Genomic DNA, 24,037 nt, shown 5'->3' with positions numbered 1-24,037 from the left:
TACCTTTGAAGCTCTTGCCAGCTGAAACTAGATTATTGTTGATGATCTGACAATAGTTTTAAAGCATAGTTCTATGGACTGAAGCTGGGAGGGGCATCAACAAAGTAATGGCTTTCACCAACCTTTGAAGAATAACAGTTAATATAAAATATACCCATCTGGATTCTCTCTCCCCTCTCTGTTGAGTTAAATATACAAATATCACAGTTATGGCTCACTGTAGTCCACAATGTGAAAGGGACATAGAGCTTGAGACATAGAGCTTAGCATGTACAACTGATGCCACTAGGTCATGACTATATCAAAATGCTCCGAGTACTGTACAACCTTACACTTCCAACTGAGTTTTTACTGAAGTCCTGCTAGTCTTTTCAAAAATCAGTCAATCAATCAGAGCCTTACATTATTTTTTAAAACAAATTCAAGCAGCTCTTTTACTTACTTAGCCTAATGTAGCAGCAACTGCTGCTGGATTTTACACTGCAAGTGGGCTGAACCAATTTTTATGGGTCTCAAATGCCTGCACTCTGACTGCAATGCAGATGGAGTTTATTTGCCAGAATTCTTGCCAAAGGTAAAGGGTTCAGAGCACATGGCTGCCATGCCAAGAGAAACCGACTGCCTTCCAGCAGTGCAGTCAAAGCTACATTTTAAGAACAAGACGGAAGGAATTATTATGTCATGGTAAAAAGCCAACTTGAAGGACTTAACTGGCATTTCGAGTCCACTTTGAGGCTCTTACCTTCGCAGCACAAGCTTAAGAGGAGGAAATGGGAAGAGCTTCAGGATTGAACCGGCATGTAGAAGGACTTTGCTGTGTTAATGGGAACCACAATAATGATCTTAAGACTATACAGTATGAAGATGAAGACGCTACAGGGGAGATCTTCTTGTGTATATAAGTATCTTAAAAGGGATCACAAGGATTTGAGAATGGATAAAGTTGAACTAATTGGTCTCAGTAAAACATGTGGAGTTTTATGCAAGTTAAATGTACACATATTAAATCTGAAGATTCTTTCCTCCCAACCAACATCATCAGTATCTTATTCCAAATTCCTCTCTGCAGCAAGCAAGTGCTGTTTTGAAGTGGCAAAGGATATGGAAATGAATCTGGATAATTACACAGATACTAGTGATATCTTGTGGTTTAAATAGGATTACCAATGGCTTAACAATGATGATTCTTGTTTGCACGCACAAGATTGAACTGATGGCTAAACTGAAAAACAGAAGTACATGTGTGTCAACTCCTAAGTCCAAATGCGTTCAGTGGAACTTATTTCCTAGTTAATGAGCTTTGGCTTGAACTTTTAACTAGATAATTAATACTGCATAAGTATCAATCACCAGAATAAAGCAAGGGTAATTGAATATCTTCTTTGAGATCTTAAGCAACCATTTAATACCATCCAAAGATTATGTTGGAGGAACCATAATAAAAGTTCCCGCATCAAAAGCACTGCTCAGGTATCCAAAAGAAAGCAAGTATGGATAATGCTCGTGAGCAAAAAAAAAAAAAAAAAAAAGAAGGCAGCAATATAACAAAATCTTGACATGACCAAGAACAGCAGATCATTTCCACCACCTTCTCCCCAACAGTCCCTCTCTCCATAGCATTCATCCACAGCTCTGTTTCTCATACTGTTCTTCTACCTTCATGCAGCTCACTCAGCCATAAGAAGAACATACAAACCAAGTAGCCAGGCAAGATTTTTTTCCCCTCGGCACAATAATAAAGCACAAAGAGGAAACTCCTAATTCTATAACTAAGCTATAACTAAGTCCAGTGCCACCTACTGACTAAAACATAAGACACTAACAAAAACACATTTCTTCCTGAGCCTAGTCTTGGAGACAAGAAGCTCTATAATCATCAGGGTCAAACTCCATGCAACACATTTTATAGTAACTCAAGAGCAACACTCAAATATAAAGAAAACTGCTTCAGAAGAAGATAGTTTGGAAAGGGTAAGGACCTTTTCTTCTCCCTCTTTCATTTCTCTGTCCTTGTCACATTTCATGAAGTGGCATTTCCTGTTTTGGTACTATTTCACACACTTGCGCATAACCTGTAATTTTTATCAGCCTTATAGCTTGCTCTTCTGTTGCAAGCTCCAAAATGGCCCAATCTTAGAATGTTTGAGTAGGGTGGTGCTATTCTGGAATGGTTGTGTCGCACATCATTACAGTAATACTTCAAATGTGAGACCATGACGGGCATATAATAATAATTCTGTGTGCTGCAGCCCTGCCCATCCATGATGATGGGGTGGGGAGCAGGAGCAGCTCATGCCGTAAGATGGTTCTGTGTTGCCACTTTTCTGCCAGCGGTGTTGCTACTGCATGGTACCAAGACAGTGCTGGAAAGGGTTAAGTCAGGGCTGCATGGGTGCACTGGTGGGAGGGGCAGATTGGTTCCACTGGTGCACCCACTCAGCCTCAACTGCACTGCTACTCTGACCCTATGCTGGGTGGGTACCATCCTGATAAGTGGCAGCAATGTCACTGTAGGAGGACAGCATCCCCACCCTTCCTTGGTCATCTTTTATGAAGAGTAACATTTTTTGTGTGTGTGAGAGAGAGTTCCTTTTGCTGTTTTGCTGTTTGCGAGGAAAGGTGAGATAGAAATGTAATTAAATAATAATGACAACCATATCATAGGTTGATAGATTGATTTATTGGCTTTTTTTTGTTTGTTTGTTTTTTACCACACACACACACACACACACACACACACTTACTTTAAAATCAGTATAAAAGAAAACAAAGCAACCCTGTTTTTAAAAGGCAGGATCAAAACATCCCATCCACTCAAGGATGCCATAGATAAGTTAAAAGCCAAAGGCCTGGCAAAAAAGAAATGTTTCTTCCTGAAACCTAAAACCTATGCAATGATGGTGCCAGGTGAGGCTCCCCAGGGAGAGCATTCCACAAGCAGGGAGCCACCACTGAAAAGGCCAATTCTTGTGTTGCCATCCGCCAAATCTCCTGAGGAGGGGGCACACAAAGAAGGGTGCCAGATGACAACTGCGGGGTCTGAGTTCATTCATATGGGGAGAAGTGGCCCTTGAGGTATTGGGATCCTGAACTACATAAGGCTTTAAAGGTCAAAACCATTAAAAATATATATATTTAATATATTTTAATATATAATGCAAGAACCACTGAAGATAATGCAGCAATAGACATAGAATGTAAAAACTCTCACATAGTGTAAGAACAGGCATTTCTACCATACCATTGAAAGCTCATGAACTGTCTCTGTCTTGCACTTCCTAGCAGCTGCACTTCAGTAACTTGAAAGCTGTATACAGTACAGTATTTCCTAACTTGATATGCAGTTTGCTAGTGACTACCAGATGTGCAACTATGTTAAAGCTTACCAGACATACACATCTGTTCATCAGGCAGGATGTTACTGATCAGACTTCACTAGACTTCACAATTTTTCAAGCATTTTGGAAAGTCAATGCATTTTAGGATTTAGTGTTCAAAATGCATATTAATGTACAAAATTCACACATGTATTTATGTGTAGTGTGTTTGAGAGAGACAGAGGGGCAAAGGATGAATGAATGTGTGGTCTCTCTCTCTCTCTCTCTCTCTCTCTCTCTCTCTGTGTGTGTGTGTGTTTGTGTGTGTGTGTGTGTGGTCTGAGTGAGAGGAAGAGATGTGTATGTGGCTGTGTATACATATGATGCATATGAGAATCTGGGAGTGGGAGAGATGCATGTATGTCTGTGGCCTCTATGTGTGTGGTGAATGTGTTTTTGTGCTGCCAGTGCAAGAGAGTGTGTGTGCGGTAAAGCCACCTTTTATATTTTAACTGGTACTGGAAACTGTGCCCTGTTGTCATTAGGTTGTAACAGCATCAAGTTTTGTGTATGTCTAGCAGAATCAATATTGTGTGAACTTCACAATCAGGACCAGCAGGGCATAGCTGACAATGACTGTACTTTGTCTAGTTTTGTGTTGTGCCATACCCCTAAAGCCGTCATTCTGTGACGGGTGCTTACAGCACTTTCTCAAAATTCAGAATGTGCCCACTGGTCCAGAAGGGTAGACAACCTCTGCCTTAACATAAAATAAGTCCCTATTTCTCTTTGTTGAAAGGAATGTTGCTGTTCCTGATTAGTTTGGCTGCAACCAAGAATTTATGCACATTTGCACAGAGAATGGTTTAAATGTTCTGCCACAGCCCTTTCATTATTTCAAAGTGTTTCCCAAAACAATTTAAGTGCAGATCTGCTCAGATTATATGTATCTACGCCAACAGAGGAGAATCTGTGGAAAATGCATTAGTTACATCACACATCCTAATCTTTCTGCAAGATGCAACCCACTCCTTAACAGCTCTTTGGCAATGACTAGTCATGCAATGCATCAAGAACTGTAAGTAGTTTTGTTTGTAGGCCAAAAGGTATATTTAAATGCCTCCTTAAATGAATTCAAAACAAAGAGTTTTAAATAATGTTGTCTCAAGTCTCTCTCACATGTTAATTTCTCCAGGAAAGTAATGACATCAGATTTAAAACTAAAGCTCTCTCCACCTGGATTTGCTGTCAAGCAAATTTAGCTAAACAGAGGAGAATGTGCTGCACTAGCAGGTGAAAAGGTGTCAATAAAGGAATTTGTAGGGTGGGATAATAACATTGGCCTATTTATTTCCACTACCATTTTGCTTCCTTGTCTATGATTTGACAGTGGTTCAGGAGATCAGAGACAAGGATAGGAAGGTGTATAAAAGCCTTGAGGCAACCCAACTTCACTGACCTGAGAGTATTGATCATAAGATGGCTCCTTGAAATCTTATTCCCTCCTGCCCTACAGTTTTGGTATTATAAGGAGTATGCATGTATAACCATTGATCTCTCCATGACAGGTCAACATGCAATGGTTCACCCACATCATTTGCTGCCTGTATGCCTTCTCTGGACAGAAAGCAGCCACACCTTTTGTTCATTGAGGACACCAGGGACCACTAATATTTTCTGATTAAAACAACAACCACTAATACTAGCTGATAATAATGTTCTGGCCTGCAGCATCCTTGGTTTTCAAGGTTATGCATAAAAGAAAAAGGGGAAATAGTGTTATCCTAAGAAGCGGCATATAAATAGCGGTGATAATTGGACCGTGAAAACATGAAAAGCAAGGACAATATGTATTTGGTTTCTAAATCACCTTTCTTTTCCCAGATTAATTTTCAAAATGAAATAATGACTTGAAGCACTCAAGCTTTATTAAAGCAACCCAAGCACAAAAAAGACAAAGTTAAATCTCGGCTCTTACTAACATATGTTCTTCATTTGAAGGGTAGAGCTTCATTTTCATGGACAACTCTTTTTGTAATATTTCCTCATATAGACTATCACAACAAAGTCCAAATATTAAAGCATAAACCTACAATTGAGCACAGGAGCTAAATTTTACTGCAATCCACTGGATGGAAGGATTTTATTAAACACTAAAATCCTAACACTGTCCCAAAATTCCCACTTAACTGATATCAGAAGTAGATGTTAAGACAGGTTTCAGTGAGGACAATATTAAACAGCACCAGCACTTTCATCTAAATTATACCAGTTTTCTGTTATCAAAATGGTTTTATCTTGACAGCATCAAAGCAACTTACAATATTGGATATAGCTCCCTGAAGGGGCTTCAATAACTTTTCTCATATGGCTCCTTTGCACCTTGAACCAAAATCCATAGTAGGGCAATATCGTCAGAAAAAAATTACAGAATGGTGAACAAGTTTCTGAATTCTCCAGAACTTTTTATCAGGCTAGAAGCAAAGAGTGGTAGGTAGTTAGGCTGGTGTAAAAGCCATAGTTAGACCCAGATGGGTTAGTCATACTTTAAAGTAAAAGTTAAAGGTACCCCTGCCCGTACGGGCCAGTCGTGTCCGACTCTAGGGTTGTGCGCCCATCTCACTTAAGAAGCCGGGGCCAGCGCTGTCCGGAGACACTTCCGGGTCACGTGGCCAGTGTGACGAAGCTGCTCTGGCGAGCCAGCACCAGCGCAGCACACGTAAACACCATTTACCTTCCCGCTATAAAGCGGTACCTATTTATCTACTTGCACTTAGGGGTGCTTTCGAACTGCTAGGTGGGCAGGAGCTGGGACCGAAAGATGGGAGCTCACCCCGCCGCGGGGATTCGAACCGCCAACTATGCGATTGGCAAGCCCTAGGCGCTGAGGTTTTAACTTTAACTTCACTTAAATAAAGCGGACTTGTTAGTCATGACTAACATGACTTGTTGATATCAATGGAACGAAAGCATTACTGAGTTAGTCTGGATCCAATCTGTTAAGCCTGCATTGGTCTTTATCTTAATATGGTGCATAGGAAGAGTGAGCAGATGTACCGTAATTGGGTTAAGCAGTGCTGTGATTAAATCTGCCCTTCAAATTGCTCAGAAGTTTTCTTCCCCTGTGAAAGAAACTGTCGTTTTTCAACCTCTTTCTCAGAATGTGCCTGCTTTTCTTTAGAAGTCTATAAATTCTAGCTGATTGATAGATTACATTTATATACCAGCTTTCCTCCCAGAAGCTACCTGGTTTTCCCCTTCCTCATCTAATCCCCAAAGCAATACTATGAGGCAGGTTCGGCTGAAAGGGAGTGACTGGCCCAAGGTCACCCTGTAAGCTTCATGGCCAAGGAGGGATTTGAACCCTAGTCTCCTAGGTCCTAGTCCAACATTCTGAACACACTGGCTAAAGATAAGTGTATATGTCTGCCTGATAGAAGATTAGTTAGCAAAAATGAAATAGGCTATCTTAAAATAAAACCTGCTATCAGTTAGTATTTTGGCAAGACAGTCATTCCAATTCCAAAATATTTTTTGTTAACTGTATAATTGCTTTATACGATCACATATGGATGGGCTATAACAAATATTTTTAGCTTTATATTCAAACTATCTAGGCAATTTGCCCACAAATGGCTCCCTCTAAAGCTTGTATTAGCCTAAACTCTTCCTCGGTGCTTTGCAAGCAGCAGCCAGTCCCAGCTGTAAATTCTTTAAAATAGCCTGTGCCATTAAATACGCCCTGCTGCGTAATTGAGCACCACTGCTAAAATACTGCATACATAATGGAAAGAGAGGATGAGCCTGAAGATAGTAGCAGTAAATCCTAAAAAGCACAGGCAAAATATTTCAGAAAGAAAACTGAAAAATCGTCCTCGGACATTCTATTTTAAAGGAAAGGCTACAAGATTATTGTACCTCGTACAATGGCTGTATCCAAAGAAATCATCCTACCAAGACTTGACTTTTAACCCTAAGACAGAAATGATGGCAGTCCCTTTCTGAGGGAAAATGGGTCCAGAGATTCCCTCTACCAGTTTCTATCAGATGGGAAAAGGCAGTGCTGGTGAATCTAGAGATACTAAAGCAGTAGCCTTTACAGGTGAGGACTTCAGCTCCAGAGACACTTGTATGGCAATGCACGTAGACATGTTACGTGTTGTTGCTATTGTTGTTGTTGAACATTACAGGCTCATTTGAGGGCTGTGCCAGTTGTGCAATTTTGTTTCTTCTTGATGTGTGTAATTCCAACATTGCAATGTGTATGGAGCAAGAATGCGGCGGAAGGGCAGCTCCAGGACCTTTTTGCAGAGCAGGAACAATGACGTGATCAGCAGGAGCACCAGGAAAGTCTTACTGTACTCTTCACTCTGCTAAGTGAATGGGGTGATAACAAGGCTTTCAGGTTTTACCAAAGTCTGTGACAGATTAGCACACAGAAAGTAGAAAAATGTGTGAACTAATAAAACAAAGGCTGGGTGCTTCTCTTGGTAGGGTTCCCAGTTCATACTAGCATTTTAAAGAGTAAATGCTTCCATGAAAAATTGTTTGCTGATCTAATTAGAAGCTCAAGGTTTCAGCTGGCTGAAGAACTTTTGTTAAAGCTCCATGTGTTTTAAAAGTTGAATTTATGTAGTCAAAAGGTAAGCACCACTGAATTCAATGAAGCTTATTGTCAGGTAACTATCGATAGGATTGCACTTTGTCACCCTTTGCCAGCTCATTATTCTATGACTACCAGCTAATCCTTTAAAATTGAGCATTATGTGGTGTACTGCTGCTCTTTGAGGAGTGGGGTGTGTATGCATTGGCCAACAAACACAGTTGTCTGTATGTTTGGACACCCATTGTGGCTGTAGCTATAGAGCCACCATGCACTTCAGAATTTATCATTACTCCACTGCTCTTGGATTGTGAAAAGAGCATTCGTTGTTACTTATTTGCTCCTCTAGGGACACGGGTGGTGCTGTGGGTTAAACCACAGAGCCTAGGACTTGCCAATCAGAAGGTCGGCAGTTCGAATCCCCGTGACGGGGTGAGCTCCCGTTGCTCGGTCCCTGCTCCTGCCAACCTAGCAGTTCGAAAGCATGTCAAAGTGCAAGTAGATAAATAGGTACCGCTCCAGTGGGAAGTTAAACGGTATTTCCGTACACTGCTCTGGTTCACCAGAAGCGGCTTAGTCATGCTGGCCACATGACCCGGAAGCTGTACATCGGCTCCCTTGGCCAATAAAGCGAGATGAGCTCCGCAACCCCAGAGTCGGTCACGACTGGACCTAATGGTCAGGGGTCCCAGGGGTCCCTTTACCTTTACCTTATTTGCTCCTCTATTGCTAAATATGTTATACATGTGGAACACAAGTGGCGCTGTGGCCTAAACAACTGAGCCCCTTGGGCTTGCCAATCGCAAGGATGGCAGTTCGAAATCACACAATGGGTTGAGCTCCTGCTGCTCTGTCCCAGCTCCTGCCAACCTAACACTTCAAAAGCACACAAGTGCAAGTAGATAAATAGGTGGGAAGGTAGATGGTGTTTCTGTGCACTTTGGCTTCCATCACAATTTCCCATTGTACCAGAAGCAGTTTCGTCATGCTGGTCACATGACCTGGAAAGCTTTCTGCGGACAAACGCCGGCTCCCTCGGCCTGAAAGCGGAGATGAGCTGCACACCCCATAGTCAAATTCAACTGGATTTAACCATCCAGGGGTCTTTTACCTTTTTTTACCTATGCATGCAATAGGGCAGATATCATTTGATGAAAAATGCTACTTTAATAATACGGTCCTGGACTTTCAGTCCATGATCAAAAAACTGAGAATGCACATATGCAAAAAAATAAAATCTACAGAGGCCAAAAGAAATCCCATAAACTCAGATCCAAGGAGAATAGCTTGTGCCAATTCACCATAAATTTATATTTTCGCACAAACCACTATAGGCCACCTATACTGAAAGGTGGTTTAAAAGCAAGCTTTCTCTTTAATTGGCAGTTCTGCAAATGTTATTAACCTGAGTTCAATGAACAATGAAATCCCACCCTGAATTGTTAAACTTAAAGTAAACCTTTAGAGCAATACTTTTCTATGTCATATATCCAAACACCTATATTCTAAATATTATGCACTATGTGAAACTAAAGGTATGATGTAACATGCGGAATCTTAAAAGGCATACATTTGGTATCTTTAGGATGAATGTTGGTCTCTGGAAAGAAAAGAAGCAACATATTTCTATTCCAGTTGGGAAGTATATTTGCATTCCCTACATTCCCATTGTTAGCATTTGATACAAACAGAAAAGGCCAAGAAAACTGGAATCCATCCTGCCTTCAATAGAGAGCTGCAGATGGTTGGAAATCTGGCATTATACTGAGAGAAAGACATCAGTTAAGAAGTGGAGTTCACAGCGCCTGCAATTTCCGCCCCCCCCCCAACGTCAAACGAGCTCATGTTAAAGATTAGGAAACATTTTTGATTAGGAACAACTATGAAATTATAAAATGGTATGTGAGTGGAGAATACCTATGTGAAAGTGCAAAACTCTCAGGGATAAGACCAGGCGAGAGGTATCTTCCTGACATCTATGATTTCCTATGTGGAAGTAATTTTTAAAAGAGGGAAACTGAGCTATATGAAGCGGCACAGCCCAGGCACAGATTTACCATCTTATTTGCTATTTGTGAAAACTAGGCTTCTATCCCAATAAAGTCCTGAACCTCACTGCATAGTCAATGGAGGGTGGTCCACTGGGGCACAATCCCACCACCACCACTCCTGGTTTCATGAAAGAATGCAGGATACAGGCTGTGATGCTGTAGGGGTTTGCCCTGCCCACAACCAACACAGCTGGGGGCAATAAATCCCACAGTCTGCACATTTGGCATATTTGAAAAGGGGCTCTCTACCAATGCATGCACATAGAATTTTTCCATACAAAAGAGGAATCGTAATATCAGTTGGGTCCATTCTGATTGCTCCTACTATGCAGACAGCATGGAGTGTGCTGCTGGGCACAGTTGCAGTGGGGTGGCTAGCCTGAGCACCTCAACAGCTCTCCACCCAGTTTTGTTCAATTCATGGGAGGGATGGAGGACTGAATCCTAGGAGCGCACATAACATCTGTGGCATAGCAGTGGGGTTAAAAAGTGTGATTCCTCCACTATGTGACCACTACATAGGTCCAGCTCCGAGGGCCTTTGGGCAGTTTCTTCACTGCAATAAGTGAACTTACAGGGAACCGGGCAGAGTGCCTTCTCGGTAGTGGCACCCACCCTGTGGAATGCCCTCCCATCAGATGTCAAGCAAATAAACAACTATCTGACTTTAAGACGACATCTGAAAGCAGCCCTGTTGAGGGAAGTTTTTAATGTCTAATGTTTTACAATTTTTTATGTGCTGTAAGCTGCCCAGAGTGGCTGGGGAAATCCAGCTGGATGGGTGGGGTATAAAACAACAACAACAACAACAACAACAACAACAACAACAACAACAACAACAACAACAATCTCTTGTTACATGTTGGGATTAAAAGGTGTTTTCTGGGTTTGGAAAGTCCAAAGAATGCTGAGAGCAACAACATGACAGATGGATGCTCAGGACGGAACTGCACGCTGAGAATACATTTCCCAAGCTGCTCATTTTGTAAAAATATGTAAAAATAAAGAGTAGAATTGGCAAGTGGGAGTGGAAACCCTTTACTGTAGATACAGTTCTCACCTCAGGCCTTCCCTTCACCTTACTCAGGGCCTGGGGTGGGGCGATTCCAGCAGGAGAATTAATGGAGAATAATTAAGCATTTCCCTCATGTAATTATCTTTCACAATTCCCAACATTATATTATGTAGCCACCATGGGTTTTGGAACACAATGTTGCTCCACCTTCCCAACCATGTTTGCATGTGTCCACAGCTACACTTATTCCTTCAGTCTCTGGAACTGTCAAGTTCAGCACATTTCTAAAGCACTGAGCTTAGTAATTAAATATTAATAATAATGCTACACAGCCATAAATAACATGGAAAAAATAAGACCACAGAAGAGGCTTCAAAGTGTAATCATATTACATATGGTTGGTTGGTGCCCAGTGACTCTACTACCCTCAATTACTTTTGGGAGGCTACAATATATTTTCTGACATTTCTATAATTTGAATAAAAACAAAATATCCAGGAAGGCTGCTTAAGCTAAAGTATGCCAGAAACATCTGAGAAAACAGGCACTTAACATTAGTCAGTTTAAACTGTAAATCCTCTGACTTTCAGATGAGTCACTGCACTGCTGGGCAAAGGATTCTTTAATTTTTATCTTTTATGAAATGCAAAAATTTGGTAATACTGCATTAGGGAAAATGATCCGATGTTTGATGTTCAAAGGAATTAAGGCTGATGTGACTGGCAGCCAGATCTGACAAGTACAGTAATAACAGTAATATTTAGTAACACTTCAAGGGTAATTCTGGGTTGTCCCCAAGTCTGAGCTAATGAGAACCCTTCCCATTCTGGGAAATGGAATAATCATCATGAAAGTGATGACTTTACCCCTCCAAGGATCTAATTCTGGCTCCAATGATGAAAGAGTATCTATTCAGATGCAGGGTTTCCTGCTGCACGTTCAAAAGTCTTTCTGGAAGTTGGCAGCTGAGGGTCCCTTTTTCCTCATCCGGGAAAAAAGTGACAAGTGGGGGGGGGGGCTGCAGGGTTCTTTCCTGGGCCAGTTGCTCTTCAGCATCTTTATAAATGACGGATGAAGGTTATTGAAGAGATGCTGATCAAATGTGCAGATGAAACCAAACTGGAAGGGGTAGCCATGCCGCTGAAGACAGAATCAGGATTCAAGAAGACCTTAACAAATTGGAGAACTGGGCCCAAACAAACAGAATTAAATTCAATCAGGACAAATGTAAGGTTCTACACTTAGGCAAGAATAACAAGCTGCACAGATAGAAGATGGGGGACACCTGGCTCACCAGGTACATTTGCTGCAGCAGCAGCAAAAAAAAGGGGGGGAGCTAATCCTATTCTAGGCTGCATCAACAGAAGTAGAGTGTCGCGCTCTATTCTGCCTTGGTCTGACCACACCTGTGGTCCAGTACTATGTCCAGTTCTGGGAGCCACAATTTAAGGATACTGACAGGATGGAAGGTGTGCAGAGCAGGGTGACCAAGATGATCAAGGGTCAGGAAACCAAGCCTTATAAGGAACAGTTGAGGGAATTGGGTATGTTTAGCCTGGTAAAGAGGAGACCGAAAGGATATATGATAGCCATCTTCAAATATCTAAAGGGCTGACACCTGGAGGATGGAGCAAGCTTGTTGTCTCCTGCTGTAGAGGGTAGGACATGAACCAGTGGCTTCAAGTTAAAAGAAAGGTGATTCTGACTAAACATCAGGAAGAGCTTTCTGACAGTAAGAGCTGTTCAGCAGTGGAGCAGACTGCCACAAGAGGCGGTGGTTACACTCTCCTTCCTTGGATGTTTTTAAGCAGAGATTGGATGGTCATCTGGCTTGCATGATTTAGTTGAGATTCCTGCACTGCAGGGGGTTGGACTAGATGACCCTTGGAGTCCCTTCCAACTCTACAATTCTTTGATTCTATGATTCACATATTACATTTCTATCTTGGGGTTTTTTTTAAAAAAAATAATGAAGTGTGAACGTGACACTGACAAATTCACTAAAAAAATCATTCAAGACACTCTGTAACGAGCCAGGGTTGCCAATGGTCTAGGATAGAGGTAGCTGGTGGTGATATTCTCCAGGTATGGTTGGACTATAGCTCCCATCACACCGAAGCAATGGCTGTGCTGACCAGGGCTGATGACAGTTGTAGTCCAGCATCAGGAAGGCACCACTTTGACTTTCAGCACAGAGTGCTGAAAAATGGGCAACAAGTCAAGTTTACAGCTGAGATAAAGTCACTTGAGTGTACATCTACTTCCCCCTCTGTATCTTTGTGTGGTTTTGCCTCTGTGTTCATTGAGCAGCTGCACAGTGTAGGAGAAGCCGATAGGTGTAGTCTTAATGCAATGCTGCCATCAACACCTACTATTTGTGACACTTTTAGCATGCAGGTTACAGACTCTACATCAATGATCTATAGCAATCTGCCGCAGTAACTATAGCCGTAGCAACACACCATTAATGTAGACTCAAAGGCATGCAGTTGTATGCTCTGCAATAGCTTTCCTCAATCTACCAACTTCCAGATGTTTTGGACTAAGACTCCCATCAGCTCCTGCCGGCATGGCCAATAGTCAGTGATGGTGTAAGTTGCAAACATCTGGTGAGGGAAGTCTGCTCTACAACATGTTGAAGACATGGCTTATTCTGATGAGAACACTTACAACCCATGTCAGATGGGGAAAACATAAAGTGAGAGCATAAGGTAAGGAAGGATTAACTGATAGCAGACGGTGCACAAGAGATTAGGCTGTGGTGATTCCGGAAAGGCTGCACTTCAGTAAGCACCTTGTCGTCTTTCCGCTTGTCTCAGCTGAAGTGATTCCAGCTTTCCCAAGCAGCCGTTGTGGCATATGCCCATCTAGGTACTTCCTCTTAGGCAGAGCTTCTCTGTGGGTGGGAGGACAAGAGTTATGCAAACATTATGCAGGGAGCTAAATTATCCACAAGGATAAACAGCAAGGATTTGTAGGAAGAAATGTTCATTTGCAGACTGATAAAACTTTGTCAACATACCAGTCGAAGCTAAGGGAGGTCATATAAACGTATCAATGAAACTGCCTTATATTGAGTCAGACCATTAATTGCTCTGTGCTACACTATCAGCTAATTGTCAGGGCTTTAAAATGTCCTGCAATGCTCTATTAAAGCACCAAGGGCCGATCAACTGGTCATTGGTGCTTGCACACAGCCCTACATAGCACTTAGAAGCACCAACAATTAATTGATTGCCAGGGCTTCAAAGCCCATGCAATTTAATTTCAAATTGTGCAGGCAAAAATGAGTTACCTGGCGTAATTGACAGGTGACTGACAAGTGTGTGGGCTTGGACCATAGAGGAAGGGGGAAATAAAGTTTCAGCTCACCAGCTGAATCCAGTTCTCCACCCCTGCTCTATAGCATGGCCACTCATTGCTTAAAAAGAGGAAATGGATCAACGTAAGAAGAGATTTTTTTTAAAGGGCACTGATTTGTATGGTCAAATTTGCATATGTAATTTATACGTAATAAATGTGTCTTACCCGGTAAGTAATCAGAACTGCTGTAACAGCTTCCTGGCAGCGGTGTCACTGTTGCATACTAGGAGGGAAAGGCAAGGTGGTAGGAAAGTTAGGGTTGCACAGGAACACCAACGAGAGTGCTAGATTGACTCCAAATGTGTGCCCATGTAGCCCTGACCTCACTGCTGCCTTGCTCCTCCTGATACATCACAGTGACTCCCTTTCTGATAAGCTATTGCTGCAACTCTGCCCCAAGCTGCTCCTTTCTAAACAGAAATAATATATCTTCCCATAGTAGGGAAGATTGTGACCAGGGAACCTGTGTTCCAGCTCAGTTTGCTTTCCAGGTACAGTACTAACCACTAATGACCAACTTCAATATCTTTCATTTTCTTTCCTATTTTTGCTTATCTTTAAACTGGCCTTGGACAGAAAGCTCTTCATACAGAATACTGACTTCTATACAAAGCAGTACACTAGGCGACCCTATTCCTTTATTCAGGATCTGAGGCTGAGGTCTATACTAGACCTACTGCTTCTGACCCTTTAACTAAATGTGACAGGGACTGACTCCGGAACCTTCTGCCTAGAAAGCATGTGCTATCACTGTCCTGTGGCTGTTTACACTCTTAACCACTGATGGCAAAGAATCAGGATGTGGTCAGCCTGCAGCAACCGATATGGGAACTATACATGGTAGCCAATATGTACACGTTCACATACTAATTCCAAGTGACAGTCCGGGCAAGAAAATCAGAATATGTTAAGCCCAAGCAAAAGGGGGCAGGAGGAAAACATGGAATGTATTCTGCTCTAAAAGTGTCAAAACCAGGGAAATCTGTCCTTCAGGGTAGGTTGTGGATCTGCAAAGATTAAGACTGGAACGATTGGTTAGTGCAAAACTGGAGTCACAAGATCAGGAAAGAAAGCAAGAGTCTAGGTAGAATCCAGGAAAGAGGTGAAGCAGCAGTAATCAAGGAAATGACCTGCTGTATCATCCAGAAGTAAAAACAATGACCAAACAAAGCTCAAAACCTAAGTCATTCCGTGTGCTAATTGTTGATGAGCACACAGGTCTTTGTCTGGAAGGCCAGAAATTAGCCATGGCCACCCTAGAAACATGGTCTGTTTCTTGGGAGAAAAGCAATGACAAACCTAGACAGCATCTTAAAAAGCAGAGACATCACCTTGCCAACAAAGGTCCGTATAGTTAAAGCCATGGTTTTCCCAGTAGTGATGTATGGAAGTGAGAGCTGGACCATCAAGAAGGCTGATCGCCGAAAAATTGATGCTTTTGAATTATGGTGCTGGAGGAGACTCTTGAGAGTCCCATGGACTGCAAGAAGATCAAACCTATCCATTCTGAAGGAAATTAGCCCTGAGTGCTCACTGGAAGGACAGATCCTGAATCTGAGGCTCCAATACTTTGGCCACCTCATGAGAAGAGAAGACTCCCTGGAAAAGACCCTGATGTTGGGAAAATGGAGGGGCACAAGGAGAAGGGGACGGCAGAGGACCAGATGGTTGGACAGTGTTTTCGAAGCTACCAGCATGAGTTTGACCAAACTGTGGGAGGCAGTGGAAGATAGGAGTGCCTGGCGTGCTCTGGTCCATGGGGTCACGAAGAGTCGGACACGACTCAATGACTACACAAAAAACAACAACAACCCTAGAGAACACAACTTCTCTCAAGGCAAACTGATGCAGGTTGATTCTCTGCTGCCCTAATAGCTAAACGGCCTCGGCCCAGTATATCTGAAGGAGCATTTCCACCCCCATTGTTCAACCCAGACAATGAGGTCCAGCGCCAAGGGCCTTCTGGCAGCCCTCACTGCAAGAAGCGAAGTTACAGGGAACCAGGCAGAGGGCCTTCTCGGTAGTGGCGGCCACCTGTGGAACACCCTCCCATCAGATGTCAAAGAAATAAACAACTATCTGATGTTTAGAAGACATCTGAAGGCAGCCCTGTTTAGGGAAGTTTTAATGACTAATATTTTACAATTTTTAATGTGCTGTAAGCTGCCCAGACTGGCTGGGGAAACCCAGCCAGATGGGCAGGGTATTAATAATAATAATAATAATAATAATAATAATAATAATAATCTCAGATATGTAAACCTCACTGACAATAAAGAGGCCCTGATCTTCAGCATTAGCTGCTACTGTTCACTGCACTGATCTGTGATGATGTTTTACAAGCCAGACAAGTTTTCTCCAGACTGCATTGCTATAAATTATACGTACATTTGGCGATGGAGAGACGTGGGTGACTCAGCTAATAAATGGATCCAGAAATGGTGGGACCAGACCTTCCGTCACCTCATGTGAAAACAATCGGGCAATGCCCAGTTCTCACTTGTGAATCATGACTCTAGGACTGTGCACTTTTCTATTATTAAGATGTCCCTTATTAAAGTTAGATGTTATAACTCCCTTGAGTAGAGAGAGTTGGCCCGGGCAGTGATTTAGCATATTTTGCCAGCAGTCATACTTGAAATCAACACAGTTTTTCAGGATTAACCATGTCAGACAAAAGGAGCCAGCTCTGCTCTAGGAATGTCCAAAGAGAGAGGCAGAGAAACATAGCAACTTTGGACTATAGCAAGCAGACCTTGGTGGCTCAAATCAGTCATTGTTTATGCTCAGTATTGCAGGTATGGTGTATTGTGCTGTCTTCTTGTACACTGTGGGGGTGAGCCATACATTTATAAATAAATATTTTTAACTAGGTCTTTATTATGTAAAGGTAAAGGTAACGGGATCCCTGACCGTTAAGTCCAGTCGCAGACGCCTTTGGGGTTGCGGTGCTCATATCGCTTTACTGGCAAAGGATGCTGGTGTTTGTCCACAGACAGCTTCTGGGTCATGTGGCCAGCATGACTAAGCTGCTTCTGGCAAACCAGAGCAGCACACGGAAACGCCGTTTACCTTCCTACTGGAGTGGTACCTATTTATCTACTTGCACTTTGACACCCTTTTGAACTGCTAGGTTGACAGGAGCAGGGACCAAGCAACGGGAGCTCACTCTGTCGCGGGGATTCGAACCATCGACCTTCTGATCGGCAAGCCCTAGGTTCTGTGGTTTAGACCACAGCGCCACCTGCTGTGCATGTATGTAGATATGTAGTACCTGTCAATTGCAGCATTTCTTCTAATAAAGGTGCTGCACCATACAATACAAATGTAACCAGCAATTTGTGGGAAATCCTCATTCATGAGGAATAACTGCAATCCTTAACCCCCGACCCCCTCAAGGCTTAGGCTGAGAGGTTTTCAACCTGGGACTCTCCAGTCTATGTCCAACAAACAGCTATATTACACTGGATCTCAGAGGAGGGGTTTAGGTGGGAAGCTGAATGGGAAAGTTGAGGAAAGTAAACTCAGCTAGTGGAGTATGCTCTGTAGTGGAGCACTATAGGAATGTGCTGCTGGAGCTGTAGGCCTTTAGAGGGAATGCACCATACTTCTTTCTTCTGCATATTAGTCTTGCTATTTGGGGGAACGAAATACATAAATGACCAGAGGAAGAAAACATCACTACTGAATAATCCTGGCAAAGTCATCTCTTGCTTGTTGTATGTCAGGCACAGGAAACCTGTGGCTCTAGAGGAATTGTTGTATAACCAATTGATGTCAGCCCTACTTCCAGCAAGGCCAATATTGAAGAAAGATGGGAGCTGTGGTCCAACAACATCTGGTTCCCCATGACTGACTTACATAGAGTCCTTAACAAAGTGCGCCGAAATTATGGTCACATCATTAAAGTTGTATCTATTAACTGCCGGTGTTGACAGCAGATGTCTCAAAGGGCCAACAACACAAAATACAGTATAATTATGTGTGTGAAAGATGTTGCTATAATTTTTTTTGCTATATATTTTATAATGGATTTTGCTCATACTTCAACACAATTGCTTTCAATGCATTTAGCAGCCAGAAACCTATAAATTCTCAGTAAAGTCTTGGTAGTCATATCCAAAATTCTGTTGTCAAATCAGAAAACAACTCCAGTTAATCTGCAGAATCCCCCCCTTTTTTTTAAGTGGAAGGGATATTGGCTGTGAGTAGTAGTCACTGAGAAGTAAACAACCCAGAGTCATTTCCTCAAACAGACTTACACAATAATGTTACAATAAAAATATTAACATTCTTTCCCAAAAAGAATGCACATGGAGGCTTGTGATGGCTGGCTGGGATATACCGTATTTTTCGCACCATAACACTCACTTTTTTCCTCCTAGAAAGTAAGGGAAAATGTCTGTGCGTGTTATGGAGCGAATGCCTACGGATGGCGGGGGGGGGGATCTGCTGCAGTTGTGAGCAGAGGATCCATGGTTCCCCTTCCTTCCCTCCTCCGTGGCTTGCTTTAAAGGAGCAAAGCGGGAGAGGAGAGGAGCCGCTTACACGAGTTGGCTCCTTTAAAGCAAGCAGGCTCTCTGTCCCTCTCTCCTCCCCACTCGCTAAATAACAGCAAAGATTTTTCAAGCAGGCTCTCTGTCCCTCTCTCCTCCCCACTCGCTAAATAGCAGTAACGTTTTTTCAAGCAGGCTCTCTGTCTCTCCCTCCTTCCCACTCCTCTTATAAGAGCCTTCTCCTCTTATACCCCTCTTCTGCATTATTAACAGCATCCTTCTCCACCCACCCCACGTGTGTTCCTTATCTCTTGAGTGCTTTTCCTTCCCTCCCCACTTAAAACATGGCTACAAAGCACGGATCCACATGGATCCTCAGGATTTTTGCACTGGGTCACCCCAAATTCACCATCAGATCACATAGCATGTCCATGGCTACAGCTTGCACCAAAAAAATCACGCACCCACTGTTGCCTGAGGCCGCAGTGGTGCAAAAACGTGGTTACAAAGCACGGATCCACATGGATCCTCAGGATTTTTGCATTGGGCTACCCCAAACTCACCGTCAGATCACATGTCTGTGGCCACAGCATGAACCACAAAAATCATACATCCACTGTTTCGTTTAGAATATTTTTTTCCTTGTTTTCCTCCTCTAAAAACTATGTGCATGTTATGGTTGGGAGCGTGTTATAGAGCAAAAAATACGGTATATCCCTGTTTCTCCTTTCTGCAGCAGTGCCTGGACTGTATGGCTGCCAGATCAGGAAACATTTCAGCTGACGTAGTTCTAATAAACCATCAACTCCTAAAGGAGTTGAGGAGAGCACTCTTCTATAGGTAATATAGGCACATGGTCTATTGAGCAAAGTACTACAGATAGCATTGACTCAATCCCCTGCGGTAGAATCAGAAAAGGGCAACCCAAATAATTAAGGGGTTGGAACAATTCACCTGTGAGGAAAGTGGAGGAAAAACAGGACAGGCTGCAGGTAGCATACTAGCCTAAGCTAATGTAAGGCTACAGAGGCTATCTGGGTCTCCAGTGACAAAGCTGGATCTACCCACTTAGAAGGACCTTAGTGCATACAGAATCACAGACTTGCAGAGTGATAGATGGCAATGTGTTTCCCTTCTGGGAAGAGGCAGTTGTGGCTATCCCAAATTAGTCTCCTGTAGATCTGCAGGGTGTAGAGTATATATTTACAACCATAGCACACTCCAATAACTGCTCCAGACATGCGGATTTTCTGCTGTCATCCCTCTCTGACAAGATAGGCTGCTGGGTTCTTTGCTTCTAAGTATGTAGATTATTATTAGCTCAATGTAGTCTGAGCCACATGTGAAATCCAGTCTGGAAAACCCAGCAGTTTCTCACAAAAAAATGGTAGACTGACTTAAGCTACCGTGTTTTACAAAACACTTCAGGCATTTGAACAGTTTTCACCAGCATATTTCATGTGTCACTGTTGCCTAGTAGGCAAAAGTGGCTCATATGTGACTCACATGTCTGTGATCACCTGCCCAGATTAAGACCATGTAACCAAAATTTACACCCACTGGAAGCTCATCCTAATTTGAGAAATACTGAAATGCTGACAAAAGGCCACCTGGCATTTGAATGGGACAAAAAACTTCAGTCCTGAAATTAAGACAATAGTGGTTGGTTATGCATTGCCAAAAAAAGAGGAACCACATCACCAGAATTGAGGACAAAGTTTTGTAAGAAATGTGCAACATGTCAATTTCTATGTTGTAAATCAAACTAAAGCCAGGCAGTCTTTAAATAGAGAACATCTTCAAAAGAGGGCTTCAAATGTGGACTCCCCTCTGTAAAGTAGGATGGACAGTCCCTGGAACTAGGACTTCCATTTGAAGTTGCCATGTACTGGATAAGACCACTAATCTTTATAGGTCAGATTATTATGTCATATAGAGGAGGGAGAAAGGTTGTTTTCTGCTGCTCCAGAGAAGCGGACACGGAGCAATGGATCCAAACTACAAGAAAGAAGATTCCACCTAAACATTAGGAAGAACTTCCTGACAGTAAGAGCTGTTCGACAGTGGAATTTGCTGCCAAGGAGTGTGGTGGAGTCTCCTTCTCTGGAGGTCTTTAAGCAGAGGCTTGACAACCATATGTCAGGAGTGCTCTGATGGTGTTTCCTGCTTGGCAGGGGGTTGGACTCGATGGCCCTTGTGGTCTATTCCAACTCTATGATTCTATGATTCTATTATCTAGTCTGCCTAGCGGTTGTTCCCCAGAGTCTCAGGTAGAGGGGTCTTTTCCAATCCAGCTAGTTCCATTGATCCAGCCTACTCCCAGCCTCAATGATTTAAGCAAAAAACCTATCCCCTGATCCCCCATTGCACATAGACTCTATGAACCACACACCCACAGAGGTTCAGGGCACACTGTGCAGCATTTATATAATTATGTCTACTTCTGCTATTTCATTCTTAGGCTGTATTTGGCAAAAGCTGTAAATAAAAGAAAATAAATATCTAGGGAATGTGTCCTAATCTCTTTCCTGCTTTGGAACAAATAAACTGCAGACTAACAAAAATTTGCCTGACAGTCCTCCTTTCCTGCCATGCCTCTGTTGTCTATTCCAGCAAACTGCTCACTGATTTACTGACCTGTATCCTAATGACAGTCTGTCTTTATTCACATTTTCAGGAAATCTGCTTGATGGACAAGTGAGACATCTGTCTTGGAGCAGAAGAAAGCTTACAACACACTGTCTGTAGCCTTGGGTTATAGGTGAGGAAACAGCAAGACCTTGACAGATCGCCATGGCAAGTCAGCCTACTGCTGACCTGATTTTTTTAGCCTTAGGAAGAAATTGATTCCTTTCCCTTCATCTTAATAGATACATCTTCAGAAAAATCTACTGTGTGTTGGGATTGGGGAAGGGGCATAATAAATGCAGATCTTGGATCTGTTTATATATTATTTAAGCTTTCTGTCCAGTGGCTGAATGGTCTCTTCTTGCAAATCCACCTCAAGAACCACTTTCTTTAAAACTGCTAGAAAAAACTGGCTGAACTCCTAATCTAAATTCTACCATATTTACATGAATTTTTAAATTTATTTTCATCCAAATATAGCCCAGGAAATAGCCTTTGGTATTGTGATGGTTAAGTAAGTACCTGGTGTCATAGTAATGGTATTCTTTAAGGTTTTCTATTCTGAGGGTTCTATGTAGGTGGAAAGGTGGGAGAAATAAATGAGATGGATGATAGAGGTTTCTTTACTTTAAATGCAGATTTACCACTCTACATTTTTTGGGGGGAGGGAAATCTTGCATATAAGAGTATGCAACTGTTCAAAAGCCTATAGGGATGGGTAATGAATAATCAAAGCAGAAAGAGATTTGAAATTAGGCAGAATAAAAATATATTAGAGTGCATCTATTACATTTGGAGTCCAGCCAAGATATTCTTAGGTTGATGCTACTTATTACCCATGAATGCATGTAACAAAAGTGTAGCAGCTGTTTTTTTGTTTTTGTTTTTAAAGGGAAAAGCCATTTCCAGAAGCACAGTTAGAAGCAGAGCAGTGGTAAAGAGAAATGGTGCTCAAGCTCCCTCCCTCCACTGCTTTTTTGCTGAACACACACACACACACACACACACACACACACACACTTCCCTATGAGCATGAAGATCTGTGTTTATACTTGCAGACATGGGTCTGAAGCCTAAAGGGGAAGGAAGCAATATGGACAAGCAAACACAGGTGAGGCACTAACACTTCCCTGCCACTCTCCCACTTTTAATTGTCCCTTCCCAAACCTGCTTTTCTCTATGGCACAGGAAGTGGCAGTCAGGTTTTTATTTTCATGTATTTGCATGCAGCTCTGAATTGTTCTCTGGAATGATACTAAGTCTTTAACAACAATGCAAACCCCTTATTCATTCATTCATTCAGCAGCTTTAGCAACAAGGAACCCCTTGGCTGTGAACAAGTGTGGTGGCACTGACTGGGCTCAAAAGGGAAGAGTGGCACCCATCGAATGACGCATGTCACTTGTTCTGCAACCTGAATGTTTCTTTGAGATTTCTGATTCACCCACTAAGCCAACTTGATTCTCTTCAGCTTGCTAGATCTGACAAGAACAAAGCCCCTTGTTGTTATGGCTGCAGGCATAATTTGAACTTGGGCTATTAAAAATTGAAAACCTTCCATTCAGCCTGTTCACTGGCACAGTGCTACTTTAAACCTGTAACACTGCTTTGTGTATACTGAGCTGTTCCCTGGGAATCCTTCTTGACTCAGGTCAAGAGCGGCGCACTTCATGTTTTATAAAAGGAGCAGGGCTGTATGGAAATAGGCCGCCGGCTTGAAATAATGATCATCTGTAATGTTTGGCTGAGGTATCTTGGGACATTTATACAATGGACAGGAACCACAAACTCTGCTGAATCCCACACATGCTCAGACAGAAGGCATCCACAGAACCGGTTAAGGGTCTTCTTAGGTCTATGTCAACATACAAAGGAAAAAGGAAGAAAATAAATGAAGTGATGCTCAGCTTATTATTCTCCTCTGCGTGACATGAAACCTAGAAAGAAAGACATACAAGGAGGGACTTTCACATGTTATCTCAGTAAAGATTTCCTGGTAAGCAGAGCAAAACTAGCCAGAACACTTCTCAGAAACTCTGTATCACAGGGGCGGCCAACTTTCCCCCCACCCTTACAATGAGGGCTGCAGTCCCTTGGAACTAATCTCTCTGGAGCACATGCTAGCATTGGGAGGGATCAGAGCTACCCCATATGCAAGAGAGGGAGAGGGAGAAATAGTGTGGGGTAGTGTGTGTTTGAGTGTGTGTATGATATTCACTCCCACCCACTTCCTAGAGCTACATGAAATTAGGATGCATGCCACATGTAGCCCAAAGCCACAGGTCATGCACCCCAACTCACGTATACTTTCAGTTGCGGATGTTGCTGATCTGCTTTCACAACTCACCACAGAATCTGGCACAAGGGGTGGGGCAGGGAAAGAGGGCTCTTGCAGCTCTACCAAAGACAGTTGCCTGGTGCTGGGATCTGAGGTACCACCAGGTGACTCTAGTTTAATAGCTCCCCCTTCATACAGTACACAGGGATGAAGCAGAAACTCCCAAATAGTGCTGGTTGCTGTTGCTCAATTATGTATGTGCCTCTTCTATTTACTACAGCAGAGA

The 24,037-nt window shown here is 42.6% G+C and overlaps 1 protein-coding gene and 1 long non-coding RNA gene across 3 annotated transcripts in view; one reads left to right on the top strand and one right to left on the bottom strand.

Moving 5' to 3' along the window:
* The window catches only part of NAV2 (neuron navigator 2), a 543,877-nt gene that overhangs the window by 313,897 nt on the left and 205,943 nt on the right, over nucleotides 1-24,037 (bottom strand). The gene's annotated exons all lie outside the window — the stretch shown is intronic.
* On the top strand, nucleotides 1,865-22,490 carry LOC309535144. Its single transcript, XR_014221029.1, has 3 exons — nucleotides 1,865-1,971; nucleotides 21,523-21,606; nucleotides 22,366-22,490. It is a non-coding gene; the product is annotated as an uncharacterized lncRNA (long non-coding RNA).

The sequence above is a fragment of the Podarcis vaucheri genome (assembly GCF_965113315.1).
Source record: "Podarcis vaucheri genome assembly, chromosome: 1".
Classification (NCBI taxonomy): Eukaryota; Metazoa; Chordata; class Lepidosauria; order Squamata; family Lacertidae; genus Podarcis; species Podarcis vaucheri.
Note: the sequence above shows the minus strand (reverse complement) of the source record. Positions and strands in the feature narration are given on the sequence as shown.